Source organism: Thermobia domestica, chromosome 18 (genome assembly GCF_964235325.1).
Source record: "Thermobia domestica chromosome 18, izTheDome1.hap1.1, whole genome shotgun sequence".
In the NCBI taxonomy this organism is placed as follows: Eukaryota; Metazoa; Arthropoda; class Insecta; order Zygentoma; family Lepismatidae; genus Thermobia; species Thermobia domestica.
In genome coordinates this window covers 95898297-95917327 of record NC_137471.1, presented here as the reverse complement: position 1 = coordinate 95917327, position 19031 = coordinate 95898297, and the positions used below count along the sequence as shown (strand labels likewise).

Genomic DNA, 19031 nt, shown 5'->3' with positions numbered 1-19031 from the left:
CTGTTGTAGATATGGAAACTTGAAATTTGGTAGAAATGTAAGATTTGTGATAAAAATAAAGGAAAAATTCGAAAACTGGAAAGGACCACGCACAATCCATACGGAAATTGTATTTCGGTGCAATTGCTTGAAACTGTAATACGTTGTAGATATTGTGATTCTTAGAAAACGTCTCAATCGGCACAACCACCAATCACTGACTGTTTGGCCACTACAGGGTCACTTTCTTGAAATCAGCCGAAGATATTCTGGATTTCCGTGAAAAAGACTGAATCCATGATATGTGGTAGATCTTGTCATCGTAAGAAAAAGTAGTTGTTGACACAACCACCAATCACTAACCGGTTGGTCCCTACGAGACCACTTTTTTAAAAAAAAAACAAAGATAATGATATTCTGGATATCGGTGGAACTGCTTGAAACTGTGATATGTTGTAGATATTGTAATCGTGAGAAGAACTCGTAATAGGCATCACCACCAGTCAATCTTTTGGCTACTACGAGTCCACTTTCTTGAAAACAGCCGAAGATAATGATATTCTGGATTTCGGTGGAAAAGACTCAAAACTGTAATATCTTGCAGATGTTGTGATCCTGAGAAAAAGTTTCAATGGGCACAACCACCAATCACTGACCGTTTTGCCACTAAAGGGCCATTTTTTAAAAATCAGTTGAAGAAAATGGTATTCTGAATTTCGGCGGACTGAAACCGTGATATGTTGTAGATATTGTGATCCTGAGAAAACGTCTCAATGAGCACCACCACCAATTACAGACTGTTTGGCCACTACAGGGCCACATTTTTTAAAACAGCAGAAGATAACGATATTCTGGATATTTGTGGAATATGCTGACGATATGTTGAACGAAATTCGATTAAGGCCCCCCAAGAAATTCGGTTAAACTGGACTCTAATATTTACTCGTATTTAATGTTCGTTTAGGGGGGCGCGGTGACTCAGTGGTAGAGCGTTCACCTCCGGTTTTGGGGGTCCCTAGTTCGATCCCAGCTAGCGCCGTGTGGACTTTGTGGTGGATAAACACCGTGCTCATGGGATTTCTCGGGATTCTCCCGTTTCCTCCCACTTTCTTCATTCCACCATATCAGTCATCTCTCATCATCACCGTCTCCTTTAGCCTAACCGGCATGACCGTCGAACGTAAAACTTAAAGATTTCATTTCATTTCATTTTTAATGTTCGTTTAAGATCTAGTGATGGTCACTTGCAGTCTAATAGGTAAGCGGTGGAAAAATGAAACGAAATTCTTTTGGCTAAAGGAGACAGATGATACATGAATCAAAGGTGAATGATTGTGAAATTGAAAGGTTTGTGCTCTCTCACCAGAAATCGAACCCGGGACCACATGTGCTAGTCACTAAACTAGCGGGAAGGGTATCAGCAGTGGAGATACAGAAATTTTTATCACTAGGCAAATGGGGAGCGACTTGAATTAAGAGGTAGTAAACTCTGGTATAGAAAGTGAAAATATAACGGCCATGAGAGGTGATGTACTGACCAATATACTCTTAACTAAAACTAGCTGGTCGGTAATTGTCCTTCGTGGTCTGTAACAGTTGGAATTGTGTATATAAAGTAGCTATAAGATGTACTGATTTGTCTAAACTCGAAAGCCCTTGTCTCGGATTTAATCGACCTTGAACTCAATAAGCAAGCATGAGTTCCGAGAAAGCCGTAAGTTATACAACCGGAGACCTGGGTTGCCGGTTCGAACTAGCTCTAGCTCGTCATCTAATCAAGAATAGCGAGCCCAAGCTCGAGCGAATTCAAATCTAAAACAGCGTAAGCTTCATTCAGATTAATGAGCGCAGCTTCGTTAAAGATAAGGAGCCTGATCTCATGCAAGCAAAAGTGGGCCCCTATTGCAAAATGGCCATTGGGCTATATGTTGATGAAGCAAAAGAACAAAGTAAGAGTTTTCTTTCCATTAACTTAAAAAAAAATCACAGGATTAGACTCACCTGGTACCAGGTCCAGTTCCTTTCAGTGGGATCGTAACTATTAGTATAGATGCAGAAAGGGAGTTAAATTAAGTTGAAAACTAATCTAAAATGTAAAGGAAAGTATCCGATGAATTGACAGCCCATCATTTAGCTAAAAGAAAGTCTAGTAGTGCTGGCTCATTATATATTTCACACCTGGATGTTTACTTTTCGCTTATTTGTAAGGATACGTTTCTATAAATTACCTTTTGTTTGGGCTCTGTAGCCATTAATTCCTTCTTTGGACAACCTAGAACTCACATTTTCTCTCTTTTTAAAGTAACCTTCTGTGTCTATATTCTTCTTTATAACACAAACTCGAGTTGAAATTTGAGAAACAGTAGTTGCTGACAATTTTAATAATTTTTCTGGAGTAACTTTCGTGCGTATATCATCAGCAAATTATTTGGACAAGAAACTAATACTGTATGCAAACGTGCTCCATTTGACAGAATAAAGCTGTTCTTTACGTTCTATATTGTCGCACCCTGATTCATGGACGCGAGATAATTTCCTCGCTCCGAAATTTGATCTGCTTAGATCAAGTTTACTGGCCGTGTTATTAGCTTTTACTTGTAATGGCCAAGTCACGAATTCTGTCACTACAAAGGTTATTTTTGTTTCAATTTACTATTTATGAGGAACACTACTATTTTTACCAACTCGATCGCTGTAAGGCTAAAATGAAGACATAAGACGGAACGTGGGACATAGAAAATTCTAAATTTTCGGCCACTTACCTGCTTGTAATGGCAAAATATTTACGATGATGGCAGAAGGGTTGTCAGATTGAACTGAAGGAAAGTCCGCAGGTCAATGACGTTTCTGTAATTAAGTGAATAAGTTTGAAACAGACGGTATCTGCAAGTTATGATCACCGTTACTTCTAACACTTAAACGACTACAACTAACTCTTCCACTACTACTCCCGAAACATTCTATACCGAACAAAATTAAGTTCACACAAAGCATTAGGGATTATACACTTCTATCTTATTATTTACATTTTTTGGAGTACCTCGCTGCTCTTATTACTTAAGAACCTTTTTGTAGAAAAAAAATCAGCCATCACAAGTTCTGTTGATATTTTGTCTCTGATCATAAACGCTTGGTATTTAAAAAAAAAAAAAAACTAAACACTCGTTCGTCTTGTGCATTACCGACTGGTATAGCGAGAATATACTGCATCACTTCAATGGTTTCATACATCTGTTTCTCGAAAACCACACTCCATAATTTACAATAATTATTATTCTTCCTATTAAATGTTCATATTATAGACTTAAAAACAGAAAACTTAATGAACAGTTCATTTCTATCGAAATTAATTATAAGTTTCGTTCTCATCCCTGACAAATTATTACATGAAAACAACGTTGGTGCTACGCGATTATAAGATGCAACAATAAAAAAAATTTAAATCTAGCTTTCTGTTATAATTAAAACATAATCCTAATAGATAACTAACAATAATTAAGTATGACACACAGGTATAATATTTTAAAATGTAAATAGGATGAGTAATTAATTATTTTTAATTTAATAATTAAGTCCGTGTATTTAGTTCGTTGACCCAGACATGTGCGATTCGAATAATAGAAAAGCCACAGATAGTTGTTGGTAACACGCAAAGAAACGCTTATTCCAATGTCTAAATACGCTCTGAATTATGAGAATCCAAGTGCGATATACACGGTAGTCCTCAAAACTGCTATCGTAATCGAAACAAAGGCACATCCTACTTCTGTTTTATGGTCATCTATCATAATGGACGAGCTACATTTTCTTTCAAGTACCCAAGTGAAAATTCTTAGGATTTAATTGATTGGTTGATTGTAGTTGAACTCCCTTTTTCAACAGAAGGCTATATAATGTAGGATTTGCTGATCAAAATGGAATCGAAACTACTACTCAGATTTTCATCTAAGACAAATATCTGTATCGTGGATTGAACTTGGGATCGTGCACGCAGGAGACGTGCGTCGTACCATTGGGCTACGAAAGGGCATTTCACAGAGTAGCAGTTAACTAACCGATAACTCTCTTAAATCAGATAGTAACGATTAATAGTGCTGTCTGTAATTCGTAGAGTCTGCAATCGGCTTTCGTTTCAATATTTCACAGTCTGAAATAAGATTTTAAAACAGGAAGATGTCTAATCTAGAGTGCATAATGAAGTTGTTGATTCCCCTTTTCAATGATTTATAAAGAATGTTTATGTATAAAACTAGAATTACCATGTGCCAGCATTAATGCGAACACTTCCGCATTTTGAGAGTAAAAATTTATATCAGCATACAATATATTTTCCGAAATTCCCTTATTTGCTTTCATTTTCTAAGCCCAACTATTGATTTCCTAATGTGATCTTTCGTATTGGTGATAGTATTTCGATGAGGGATATAGAGGTTGGTAATATTAGTATGACAGTGCTCTCGTTGCTAATCGTGTCGACTTCTTTTTCCATCCCTTCTGTATCGATGCTTTTGTTTCTTCTGAGGTTTGCTATGCTAGTGTTTTGTATAGATATTGTCATATTGTTATAATCTAGGTCTAACATTATAAACGGTGATTTAAAGAAAAACTAAATTCATTTGTTTATAGAATTTCAAATTGAAGTCCTATATTTGCCTGGTTTGTAGCAAATGATCAAGGAAGGATGGACGATTTATGGGACTATGTTTAGTGGTTTAAATTGATTCCAGCTAAAAAATAGGCAATGCCTTAAGAACAACAGAAGATATCGATCGGTGTATCTTACGTGTTGATGAGGTGTGATGATTTGTACTTCCTCTGGTTGATAAGGATCGTTGATCTGAATCAACGAGAAACAGTAAAGGAAATGAAGCAACATGCCACACATCACATATCAAGCGAAAAGCTATTGCTGGTCAAACTGCTTTCATTTGCATTATATATTGAGCTCATGGGTTTCCATTTTCGTTAGTTTTTCTCTTAATGATCGGCATTGGAGATTTCTTAATTCAAATTGTTCCCAGTTGCCTTACAACGTTGTTTAATACTATAAATTGTGTTTCCAACGAACATCAAACTAGAGACCACTCGTAATATTAATAATAGTTTCTGTTTCGATTTGGTTTGAAGTTTAGTGCTACACTATACGAGACGTGGACCAACAGTTAAATCTAACCATATGAACTTGTACCTTCAATCAAACCCGGGTCTCCCGCTCCGAAAGCATATACGTTAACCACGTAGCTACGAAGGAACATCAACATGGAAATAATAATGAAGTATTATACAATCACTAATAAGTCAGGTATTACCAACTGAACAGCGTTGGAGTACAACGATCTCCCGTTCTCTCAGTCCTTTCGATATAAGAATTCTCTCATAAACAAAAACATAAGTATAGAACATTCACACACACACACACAAAAAGAACTAACATCATCTACCCTTGTGTTTTGTTACCTGCACTTCATCATATACTGTATATTACATACCATGCTCAGGTCACCTTCTGTATGGCTAACCAGATAAATATATCAATAAAGAAATAAATCCTAACATACCCATCTCTCACTCATACTACCAATAAATGAATGCTCATGGCCGCAGCCCGCCCATCTTCAGATGGGAATAAACTTTATATATATATATAAAATTTCTCTGATATGGAGATGCTATGAAATATGTCACATTGTGTGCTATTGTCTATTTCTAAATATTATCTTTAAGACATAATCCTTACATGTAACGTGTGCGTAACTATCAGGCGTATATGTGTCATTGTTAGGAGTGTGTGTTTCACTTTAGAAAAACACAAACAACAACAGATACATGTAATAGTGTATCCTTACATATACAATACATAAACAAATAAATAAAGATTACTTTCTAGCAGAATAAAAACTATTAATCATTCAACGAACGACATACATTTAGCCCCATAAAAATATTTTTTTTATTTTCTCGAAAACTACACATGATAATTTACTACCAAGCATTTCATTTTGTCTCAACTCAACTCACTTCGATGTCATCTATCGATTGATATTTGGATCAACGTTGGGTTTTTAAACAAAATAAAACTTTAAAGATAATAATAATTCTACGCTATATCTCATTAACCATATTCTGTACTGTCATCCAGGGCCGTAACTTGTAGGGGGCAGGGGAAACTGATTCCCGGGGAAGTTCCCCGCCGTTCGAAGGGGGCCCATTTTAAGGCAAAATTTTCATACTCCATATACGATACGAACATGAAATTATAAATGAAGCATCAAACAGGTTTACTACATTACATAAACAAAACAGCACACAAAAGAAAAGAAAACAAAAAATGAATCGTGGGTCCATTTCAATAAGAAATGTCTACTATTAGCAGCCTTAGAAATAATATTTATTCGTATGGCTTTAAGATTTGTCAATATTGTCCCATTAATTAATTTGTCATGTATGGAACGGGCCCAGGGGCGTAACTAACGACCGCAGACCTTCCCATGCGGGAGGGCCCACAGGCTCCGGGGTCCCATAAAGAGTAAGAGAAAGATGCAAAGAGGGGCCCAAGAATTAGTAAAACAACTTTTCTAGGGGGGAAAATATGCGTATTGATGCTTGCCGCCCAGAAAAAAATATTACTTACAGCGCTGCTGTCATATTGCCAGTGCCGTAATAGAGAGATTGATGACGGTCTACTTCAGCGAAAGTTTCGCCTTAAAGGATGCTGTGGTTCTCGTACATGTTAGTTTTTAGATTTTTAAAAAAATATTATTTCTTTCCATTCTCTCGAAAACCACACGTGAGCTTTTATACTCACCAGGCCCGTATTTAGGTAAGTGCTATTCTGTGCTTGTGCGGTATAATTTAGGGGGCGGCAAAATTTTGGATTTTCTTTTAAGGTTCACAATAAAGTAATATTCAAAACTAACAACCCGCAGAGTCCCGCGCAAGCGCTAGAAAATATGTTCATATGTTTAATTCGCTCTAATTACAGTAATTACTATTTAGGTAGCTTATCTGATTATTAAAAAAAAAAAACATCCTCTCCCACCCTCATTCCAAGGGGTGAGGATAAATTTGAATATCATGAAAACTGATACCGTTAAACTCAGCGACCTCGAAGACTATGAATCCAACACCAATATCTATCGTTTTCGATTACTTATAAAATCTCGCTCCTTTCCTAGGTAGTGGAGTATGACCTTGAAATTGAATTGGATTAAAAGTGTCACTATTCATCTCAGCGACCCCAAAAACTGTGAATTCAATTCTAATATTGGTCGTTTTTGGAAGGAAGGCAAATTTTGTGCGGGGAGCGGCAAATTATTTAGAGCACAGGGGCACAGAATATATAAGTACGGGCCTGATACTCGCTCATGTCATTTGACATGTCTCAGCTTTAAACACTTTTTTTTCGTTAAAAGTTAACCATGTTGGAGAATTTCCTGACTTCCAGAAGACTACGCTATTTTGTGGTTTGAGCAATACTGCGTGCCTTTTTAAACAAAGAAACAAACAAAAAATAAAATAAAATATAAGGACGTTGCAGAGGAGTCTTCTTGCAAGGTGGCATATTTGCGGATCCCAAACATTTCAGATATCCTGTGATCTTATTGGCAGATACAGAAAGGACATCACAAGTCATGACCTACATATAGCACAAAGTAAACGCTAGATGCTGTCGGCCCTCGTAACCGAGTCTGCTAGCACAACATGCTAGTAATGAAAATAATTTTTGGCGTGGGTTCAAACCCGGCCCAAGGAAAGTTTTTTTTAAAAATTATTATAACACTTCTTTCGTTAAAATAAGATTGAAAATAATAGTCAAAAAAGTGATTTAACTATTATTTTTTAAATTTTCATAACACTTCTTTTCATTAAAATAAGCTTGCAGTTTTACTACACATATTCATAGTAGTAGTAGTAGTAGTAGTAATAGTATAATAATAATAATAATAATAATAATAATAATAATAATAATAATAATAATAATAATAATAATAATAATAATAATAATAATAATAATAATAGTAGGAAAGGGTTAGAAGCCCCGCAGAGATTGGTTGGTTCTGTTCTCGACATCAAATAGGCAAATTAAAGACTTGCTTAATTTTTTTTCTACACTTTATGTGACCAACTTAAAACAGCTGGCTAAAATAGCGCGCGAATACTGAAACGTTTGGGATCAGCAAAAATGTTTGCAGGTGTATGGTGAAAACTGATAAATTCGTTTTTGTGATAAGTTGAAAAAGCAGTATGAATGAACAGTGCAGGGTTCGATTTGTTAATTTACCAGTGGGGGAAAGGTGGATCACATGTGTAGTGCATTTGCATATACATTAGGGGCAGTGAGGCTTCAAAGTTGTGAGATGGCCAAAAACATTTCCTGGAGCCTCCTCTAATCAGAGTAATATTTTATGTTCAAATGCAAAATCTTCCTAAAAAAAACATTCAATTATCAAAAGTAACAAAACAATAACAGAAAATGTAGTAAAGATAGAGTAATTCAAAACGTACGTACATACAAGAAACTAAAGTTGTCTTTTTTTTAAAGAAAAACATTACTTACGTTTTAGTTGAAAAAACGAGATGCATGTGAACATTCTTCGACATTTCTTGCTTTCCCGGTAGAATTGTCTGTAGCCCTGTGACGCTTCAATTTTATCCACATTGTTGCATATTTTTCGGCATTAAAGAAACGCAAAGGTAGACCATTTATAGATACAAAAAGGAGCTTGCTAAGAGTTACAATTTGCATACGATTCCTCAGATTATTCAATGTTTGATTCATATCACTAAACCCACGTTCACATTCTGCCGTTGATATCGGTATTATTTCCACAGCTTCCTTAATGTTCAAAAATAATACACACGCGTAGGTTTATGATTTCATTATATATATATATATATATATATATGGGCCCTATATATAAGAAACTACCAGAATATTGATCGATATAAGTAAGTATTCGGTTTACACCGGTGTAAAATGCACTCCGCGCAAGAACAAACGCACAGCTACCATCAAATCAACACGAGAGAACACTAGAGAGCTTATCCACATCTAACTTGTTGCGAACAACTCTATTTCTTTTCTTTTTCTTTAAAGCCAAATGGAACCTATATATCTCTTCGATTGTTTGAAAATCCAAATTAACCGAAGTGGTATAATTGTTGTCAATTTAACGCCGCCCCCCTATCGATAGAGGAAAGCATCTATTTTCCTACGCCCAACGAGCAATAAAACTTGATGTCCCAAACGGATCTGTCACAGCGACAGCCACAGACAAAAAACAAATTTGGCATTGACCCCGCAAGCGCGAATGTATAGTAACTTGAATTTCCTCTATACCGTACTTGTAATTTTCCCCATTGCCTTTATTTCTTCTCAACAACCATTCTATTCTAGTGATAGTGTAGGTTTCCAGTGTTCTCCTGACATCAAATTTTTCAGTTATATTCCTTTATTAGCTATTTAAAAAAGACTACTGTAGATGACAACACATAATTGTATTCATTCTTACCTTTGGTTGGGGAGGCTGTAGGATCCAAAATTTCAAACATATGTTGACCGCAAAATAAACATTTCTTCCTTCTGTAGTGTGATGCACGGGGAAACTCTGGTCCACTTGTGCTTTTGCTAATACCTCAATTGTTTCTTTTCTTGTCAGCGGAAGACGAAACGCATTATTGCTATATTGAGGGCGGGTGCTCCGAGTTTCAATGGTAAGCTTAAATATCAAATCCTCCTCTTCACCTTTGCTGACAAAGAGGAAGGGGACCTTGCAAATATACTACAGACCTTGAAACAACACGTATCTTTGGTTTTGTTTTCTTGCAAGATTCGTTTAAAACTCCCCAAAAGGTATTTTTATGCGAGTAGCTAGCACAAATAAATACAGCCTCATGTACGGGAAAGAAGAAAAGGGAAGTGAGACAGAAGAAGCGTCATCCAAACTTAGGAAACAGAATACTCTAAGAGTGTGATTTTAAATATTTTCCATGATAAAGGAAACAGAGAGGGGAAAACCATTGTCCCTGGTTGGGACGACATTAACTAAACCAGAAGCCGGGATGATTTTTCCAGAGGGGTGGAAATCCCAGGCATCCCATCCTACAAATTGAACACTGGAACAGTGTGACGAATGTGACGCAATCGTGATTTTAACTGAAGTCCAAAACTAATATTTCAAATTATATTGAATTGTTTTATTTGTAGGAAGAATTGACGAAAATATGCATGATTTACTAATCATGCAATAAAGAAGATTAAGTTATATGTCTGAAATCCTTAACAAAAAAAAAAAAAAAAATTCCATGTTGTTTCTTTAAGTAATAAAATTGAGTCGCAATAACAAATCAAATGATTTTTCAATTAATTTGTAAGCACTTTTTATGGAATATCAAACAAAATGTATTCTATTTTTTTTTTTAATTTCCCATGACAAAATTTTTTTGAAAAATATTTCCTAAATAAATTCATATTTACAGGTATAGGCAGACGTGTCACTACGAATAAAGTTTGAACCTTGTATTCAGTGGTAAGTTGACTTTCGTCCCATTCTTCTCACTAAAAATAATTTGCAAAATTATTTTTAGGTAGATAAGGCCTGACAAAGCTTGAGTATAAAACATAAATGAAATGGACCTCGATATAGCTATGGAGTGGAATCTTGCTATGTTATATGCAGGGCGAATAATTTCCGGTCGCCAGGTCGCAGTTGGCGACTAGAAACTTAGAGCTGGTGACTATTGTTCAATAGAAATGATTTCTGCCTAAACTCACAGGGTTGCGCACTTTGTTTAGCATAAAAATAATTGTCACAGAGTGAGAGAAAACATGGAATGTGAAATCTTCACAATTTTATAACGAGATTCCCAAATTTGCTTCCAATTGTCACATTTTGTGCAGTTTTACCTTAGAGATGCTTCAGCAGTCTCGACAGAATTAAGACTGCCTACAGGAATTCACTGAAGACTGACACACTTAATGATTTGCTGACAATTTCCATCAATGACCTGTCACCTGTATGTTAGGTACCATCCCGGCATTTGCCTTTTGTGAATAAGGAAATCCCAAAAAACCTCACTCAGAATGACTGGTCTGAAAAAGCTTTTACACTTTTTCAAACAAGTGTCCCACTAGGAATCGAATCCGAGACCGCTCGCACCAAAAACGAGAGTCGAGTGTTTGATTGAAAGAATGAGTGCTAAAAATATTATAAAGTTATATTCTTACACGAATTAAATTAGAGGCACTTCTGAGATTAAACTGAAGCAACCCCACTTAAAAGAATAAAAGATTCGTACGGAATACGATTGGTTTAATTGAAGTATAGCGTCCCTTCGAGTACCGAGACTATATGAAACGTGACACTACAGCTTCACATGGAATCTGAACCTCATGCGCTCCTACCGGGAATCGAACCGAGGTCTTCTGCAGAGTATGGCGTGGTTGAGGTAATTTTGTGAGACTTGTGTCGAAATAGGAACAGTTCTAATCTAAACAATTTTCAAATGATTCAGAATATGGTTTAGAAACAGTTCAAAGTTGAAAAGAAATAGTAGTATAGTAAGGCTATGTTATTATGAATTAGTTGTAATAATAGACCCTAAGCTCATTTAAAAATACATATAGCAGGGTGCAAAATTTCAAAGTCAGACGGACTCGCCAATCCGAAAATGATGGTCGCCAGTAGCTCTCACGTACAAGACATTAGAGACCACCACCCCCACATCCAGCCTTTTGTTTGACAAAGAAAGACATCACATCAGGGCATAAAATTTCAAAACAATTAGATTCATGGTAGTTAGTTTTGAAATGGACAATTCATATACATGTTAAAAAATATCTTACCTTAAGACTTCTCGTTTGTGTGACACACTCGCTCTGCACTGAAGTACAGGTTGTCGATTGCAGTTTTCGGATTAAAGTCCTTAAGTGACGGGTCATTGATGGAAATTGTCAGCAAATCATTAAGTGTGTAAGTCTTCAGCGAATTCCTGTAGAGAGTCTTAATTCTGTCGAGACTGTTGAAGCCTCTCTCAAGGTAAAACTGCACAAAATGTGACAATTGGAAGCAAATTTGGGAATGTCGTAATGAAGTTGTGAAGACTTCACATTTCATGTTTTCTCTCACTCTGTGACAATTATTTTCATGCGAAACAAAGTGCGCAACTCTGTGAGTTTAGGCAGAAATAATTTCTACTGAACACTGGTCACCAGCTCTAAGTTTCTAGTCTCCAATGGCGACCTGGCGACCGGAAATTTTGCGCCCTGCCCTAGCAACAAAATTTTGGAAATTCCTGTTTATTAGCACTCAAGTCTTTCTGGATGACTTGGATAAAACAGAACATTAAGTAGAAACTCAATCATTGAGACTTTGCTTTGCGGGTTTACGATTTTCTATTTTATATTCACATGAGATTTGTGAAATTACTTTTAATCAGATAAATTACTTTTAATCAACATTGTAGAGTTAAAAAATTGGCGGATATTTATTCGTGTTAGAAAGTCCAAAACTTACTTTCATGTCAGTTTCTAAAAAGTACAAAATAGTCCTTAGAATCAAGATAACTGAATTTAACATTTTGACCTAATTTTCAAGTAAAAATTATCATATGTTGATCCCACTTCATTAAAGCTATTTTTCTAAAGTGGAAGTTTTAGGTTCTTTTTTTATATATATACCACACACATACGACATATGAGAACAATCGCAGTGGGACCATTCATCCTTTAACGTCAACCGAAGCATCCCGTAGATCAACAGCTCCATTGCTGTCGCAGCAGGAAGTTCTTCAGAGAGAGAGTCGCCGAGAAGGGAAGGTGATCACCTGGGAATGAAGAAAAGTCACCTTTTTGGTTAGATTAAGAAAAGAGATGGGTGACTCGTTTTTCAAAGGGTCGCAGAAATAATCAAGTCTTTCCAATGTACCACGGGGATGATTTAAAAAGGTACCGACAAAGCCGCATGTGGTGCAATTCTTCATATTTGAAGCGACGTTCTCTTGATGAGGTGCTGGATCTCGAGAACTTCTCCACTCGCTTTGCCCTCATATGTCTCCTTAGTTACCAAGATAGCCATCACTAAAGGAGTGCTATCCGAGAGAGGGAGATATTACTTCCTTTTTCCAACTGAACATTTATCATTGCAAGTCCTTTTGGCATCCAGCTGCTTCTAACACGTTTAAAAGTGAAACAGTTTAAATCGATGGGGACACTATTGCTGGCTTGGCATCGCCACGTTTTTATGTGGTAAAACCACCTGCCGCTTTTCTCCAGGATAGCCGAAAGCAATAGCTATCGTTTGATTGAATTATATTAACTCTTTAAAAGAAAAGAAAAAAGAAATTAAGAAATAATTAGTTTCTCACACTTAGTCCTAGGACCACATTCTGTGTCTATGGGTGAATATGAGTGACTCGGATTATATATAGTGTATCAGTTCCAGATTGCAATTAACCACGGTACTCATAGTTTGAACAAATTTATTATGATTTGGCTTTATCTTTCTCCCCTTTCGTTTTGCTTTTCTTCATATACATGTCTATATCGTTAAGAAACGTAAATAACCCATTTTATGCACTGACTATACATGTATTACACTAGTCTGCGGTGGAAAAAGTTCTTAGAAACTAGCAAGTGATTCTTATAAATTTCGGGATGCTGCTCTCAACGGAATATTCGAAAAACCTCTATAACGTATGATTTCTTCGCAAACGCACATTTTGCTATAAGCTTTTGTTCTTTCTATGATTTTTTTTGTAGAGAGCACATTAAATAAGTTCTCGCTTGGTGGCAGAAAGTATAATAATAATAAAAAATTAAACCTTTGAGCTTTACTTCCGACGCTTATGCTAGCTAGGCTAAAGGAAACGGTGATGATGAGAAATTAATGAAATGGTAGAATGAAGAAAGTGGGAGGAAACGGGAGAACCCGAGGAAACCCACGCACACGGTATTTGTTCACTATAAAGTTCACTTGGTGGGGGGTAGGATCGAACCCGGGACCGCAAGCACCAGAGGTACCACTGAGCCACCACGGCCCTCCAAGACTAATAATGATGTAGTTTCAAATTTACAAGTTAAACGTATAGGAAACAAATATAATATACTTCCTACTAATTAAGTTTACTTTTGTTAAGCAAAATTCAGGCGTTACTCTTTATTAAATTTAATTTTGTGCGATTCTAATGGCAAAAAAGCGATTTCTTACTATAGGAGTTAGTTTGTTTATAAGTTTATAAGTACATGTGAATTGACTTCCTTTGAATGAAAATGCTGTTTGCGCTATAAACTCTCCATAGTGTTTGTGAAGTGGTCTAATTGACTCCAAGAGGTGTCGGAATTCACCAGGTTCGATTTGTTACATTTGTGGGGAATGTGTAGTGAAGAAATATTAGCAGAACATAACAGAAAAGTGTGTTTCTCTTATTTTAGTGTAAACTCGGGTGACCAGGAAAATCCTTTGCTTCCCACGAAGTATGTTATCCATGTGTAGAGCTTCTAAAGTAATGAAAGGGAACAAAACAGTATTTTAGTTTTTGTGTGCCTATGATCTGGAGAGAACCCCGAAATCATATGATGACTGTTATTTTTGTTCGTGCAACATACAAGGGTTCAGAAAAAGAAGCACATTGTTTATCCAAATCTACCTTCAGCAAGACGCCCTGATTTACATTACTCAGAAATACGTATTCCAACCCGTCAAGAAACATTAGAAAGGATACCAACTTAAGGTCTGAGGAAGATGATGATCAGGATACAGACGAGTTTGATCCTGTTCCGGGAAACAATGAGCCTGAGCTATTTCCGCAGGCAGAACTTAATGATTCAGTTAGGGATTTGAGTCTTACAATGGAATGTGTAAAGCTATTGGATTCTCGACTGAAGAAAAACAATCTTCTGGCACCAGGTACTTCTTTCTCTTGATTTAGAAAATGAGAAAGAGATTTCATGCCTTACTCTTGTCAAGAAAAAGCCTAGTATATAGTTGCAATGTCATTGGATTGATGGAGAAGTTGAATTTATCCATATGAGGTTAAGGACTGGAGACTGTTCATCGACTCCCCAAAAAGATGCATTAAAGCAGTGTTGTTACATAATGGCAATAGATACGCCTCAGTTAGTTCCAGTTCCTCACTCTGTGTTTCTAAAAAAAAGTTACGAAAATTTATCTGTAATCTTCAAAACACAATTCAAAGTACAATTAACATGACTGAACAATATGCGGTGATTTAAATGTTGTTTCTGTTATTTCCATGATTCTAGGACAACAGGCAGGTAACACCAAATATCCATGCTTCCTCTGTGGGATAGCAGGGATAGAGTTCATCACTGGGCCAAGAAACTTTGTTCACCTCGAACCTCCCTAAGCCTGGAGGTAAAAATATAATACGGGAAAGCTTAGTTGATCCTAGTACAACCCTGCTCCCGCCACTTCATATTAAACTTGGCGTCATGGAACAGTTCGTAAAAACTCTGTCAAAAGAGGTAAAAAGTTTTCTATACTTGACTGGAAAGTTTCCAGGACTTTCAGAAGGTAAATTTACAGAGGGTGTATTTATTGGTGAAGACATCAGAAAACTAATGAAGATAGGGAATTCGATGATACGATAACTGTACCTGAGCAAAAGGCTTACAAAGCGTTTGAAGAAACCGTTCACAAATTTCATGGCAACTTTAAGGGTTCTAACTTCAAGTATATTGTAGAAAACATGTTAGTAAAATTTAAGGATTTGGGATGCTCAATGAGTTTAAAACTGCACTTCCTTAATTCTCATTTAGACTACTTCCCGGAGAATCTAGATACAGCAAGTGGCGAGCAAGGAAAGCAATTTCATCAAAGTATCAAGGATATAGAGCGGATGTACCAGGGAAGATGGCACGTTAACATTACTGTTGAAACTGCAGAGAAATCTTCCGCAATCAGCCCACAAAAGAAAATGTCGAAGACGGAGTTTTCACGGAAAAAGGCAAGATGAGAACTTGTAAATATATTTGTTCCAATTTTATTTAAAAACTCAAAGGTAAGCTAATTTTTCTTGCAGCTGTGACTCTCTTTTATACAGTAACCTTACGTGATACATAAATATGAATGCTACTTTTGGAATTAGCGTATCAAAATACATAAAAATCAGCAATTATATTTTAAACACTTTTTAGTAACCTTAATTTTGCAGGCTAGTGTTATCTTACTAATCATCAGGGCCCGGATCTTGTTGACAAGTCAACTTTTTTCTGTTACGCATAGGACAAGGCAACTTCAAATAAAAACGTTATCCGTCAACTCAACGTTCTAAAAGTGTATTGTTTTAGGGTCAACTTTTGGTCACTTTTTGCCTTTTTGAAGTTTCAGGTCAGTTTTTAATATTTTAAGATAACTTTCAGGTCACTTATGGTCTTTTTAATCTTTCTTCTCCTACATAAGAAACTCTTAAAATGAACACTCTTAACGGATTTGAAAAATACGAAGTTATATCTTTTCCTGCTTCCTGACTATTGGGATGGAAAACTGCATTTCTAAAACGCTATTGAACACTAAGCTGTAGCTGGTTGATTAGGGGTAAGGATTGGTAGGTGTCTAAGCAGATGGCTTTGGACTATTGACCACAAAGGATGTGATCACGAGAATAACTAACAGTGGATTAGAAGACTTACAGAGATTTTAAACAGTTTTTTTCTTTATCTATTATTCTCATGTATTCACTCTACACTTGCGAACTTCTATTCTTTAAGTGTGCTCCTAGTTTCAATTCGGGAGTGAATTGACGCTTTCAATAAGTACAATGCAGTACAATGGACTGATCAATAGACTGCAACTAACTGAAACAAAACTTTTGAGAACGAGTGAGAAATGGTAACTAAAATCCAATAGATATTCAAAAAATGACCATATTTACCGAAATAAACGTTTTTTTTTTTTTTTAAAAAAAAAACTAAATTTTAAGGTCAATTTTTGTGAATTTTAGGGTCATTTTACAGGAATTTTAGTGTCATTTTATAGGTCACTTTTGAGAAAATTTTAGGTCAACAAGATCCGGGCCCTGCTAATCATATATCTTTAAAAGTTCGAGAGATCATTGCCGCAGAAACAAGGACTTGCCACTGAAGCCTATTTCCGCCAAGCAAATTCAGTTGAAATTTTTGTTCCCATCTTCTGAAGAACCTAATTTATATTATAATCCATCGTCTTCTTGCTCAAATATCTCTTTCTAATATGCTTCTCGAACCTATTGCAAAGTTCAAAAAACTCTATTATGAACCCTATAGCTTTTGTGAAGTACCGGAATCTTTCAAGTTTCTCCATCCCTGTACTTGTTTACCTATAAACCAAGTATTTTCAGCGCTATTATGCATTTATATACATCGTATAATTAAATAACTTTTTGACTTCAAAGAAATAGATGTTTGTTTTCCTTTAACTGAAAGTGCCGAGTGTATTCCTATTAGGGACCAGTCAGTTAAAATATATTTTTTATCAACCAGTTCAGAACTAGTGTTGCATACGAGACGAGACATATGATGTTTTCATCTCAAAGAATTTTTTCTCGTCTCGTCTCTTTTTGTAAAATTATCTAGAAAATTTGTACCCTGATCTTTCGCTAACTTCATCTAGAATTCTCAGAGTACTTCCGCATTACAATAGGTCCACGAAGGGTGTAATATAACAATATATAAATCATGTGTGTTATTGAAGTATATATATTGTGTAATGATTTGCACAATTTTTAGACGTTGATAGATGTTCTTCATTGTGTTCATACAATAACTTTATCAATTTATAAATTTTATACTACAGTGTATCCGTAAAGTTGCGCAACAGAAAGTTTGATTGCGTATATCTTTTGAACCAAGAACGATAAAGACCTGAGGCTTGAAACGAGCGTGTTCTATATAGATATCTTCGAGATGATGACCGATGTTGGAATTTGTATTGTTTTTGTGCAGTAACGAAAGAAAGTGTCAAAAGTATAAAAGAAAAAATGTACAAAATGAAGAAAATCTGCAGAAAACTGAATCCCTGCGGATGAATCTCTGTGTATATTTGCAGTATGCATCAACATTTATCCATTAGTGCGAAAAATGTATCAAAGTTGATACAGTGTTGCCATGTAAAATGGCTATTTCATGGAAATCCGTAAAATGGGAGTTTTTGACAGAAACGCGGCTCCTGCAAACACTGTTGTTGTAAAATTGTTGCAACAGTTGTGTTTTAAGTGAATTAATGATAAGCAATGAAAATCTGCACATAATTGAATCACTGATTGGAAAAAGGGAATAAGTGCATCAGACCTAAGTTTTCAATAACGCTAAAAAACCTTCTAGAGGCGTTGTTTGTATTTGTTGCAAAAAGTGTATAATTGATTACTTGTAGCAAAACAACTAACAAACACTAAGACAACAAGAAGAATCTTGTATTGCAGCCCTGGAATTGGTTAGAAAAGCTTAAAAATGGAAAAAATATTCCCTTTTTCCAATCAATTAAAATTGGGTGCAATTGTAATTGTGTGTAGGGTATGTAATATGCAGTTTGATAGAAAGCTATGAAAAAGTACATGTTGAATGCAATGTTGTATGTTAATCTTGGATATATGTATTCGAACTATCACGCATGTTAGGCTTCTAACACTTTTATTGTCACCGTTCGTTTTTCTGTACAGCACATGTTATTCGTACAGCAAAAAAAGTAATACAATAGACAACTGTACAAAATACGTAACAAAATACGTTGTCACAATAGAATGGCTTCACATAGGGTCCTATCCGTCTGCATCTTCTTCTTCTACAGTTTCTTGATCAGTGGTTTTCCATGAACAAATCATCCTATAAAACTGTTTGTATTGGTCAGGTATGTATTTGATGATTTGTGAAGAATCGTTGATCTTTTTCTGATTGATCGAGACTTGCCAATCGTATGCCTTTGACGTTGGCAGTGCAACGTTTGTGACATTACTTTTGAGTAATCGAAAAATATCAGTTCTTAGTCCATTGATAAACTTATGAGCTTGGACATAACCTGGAGATTCTGCTTTGTAAACAGTGTCTCTATTTACTTACT

General features: G+C 35.8%; 1 long non-coding RNA gene across 1 annotated transcript in view; it reads right to left on the bottom strand.

Annotated features, from left to right (window-relative positions):
- LOC145675501 (uncharacterized) overlaps positions 1-19031 on the bottom strand; it is a 178266-nt gene that overhangs the window by 119111 nt on the left and 40124 nt on the right. The window contains exon 2 of the long non-coding RNA XR_014129136.1: positions 2742-2826. This is a non-coding gene — a long non-coding RNA (uncharacterized LOC145675501). The remainder of the gene's footprint in view (positions 1-2741; positions 2827-19031) is intronic.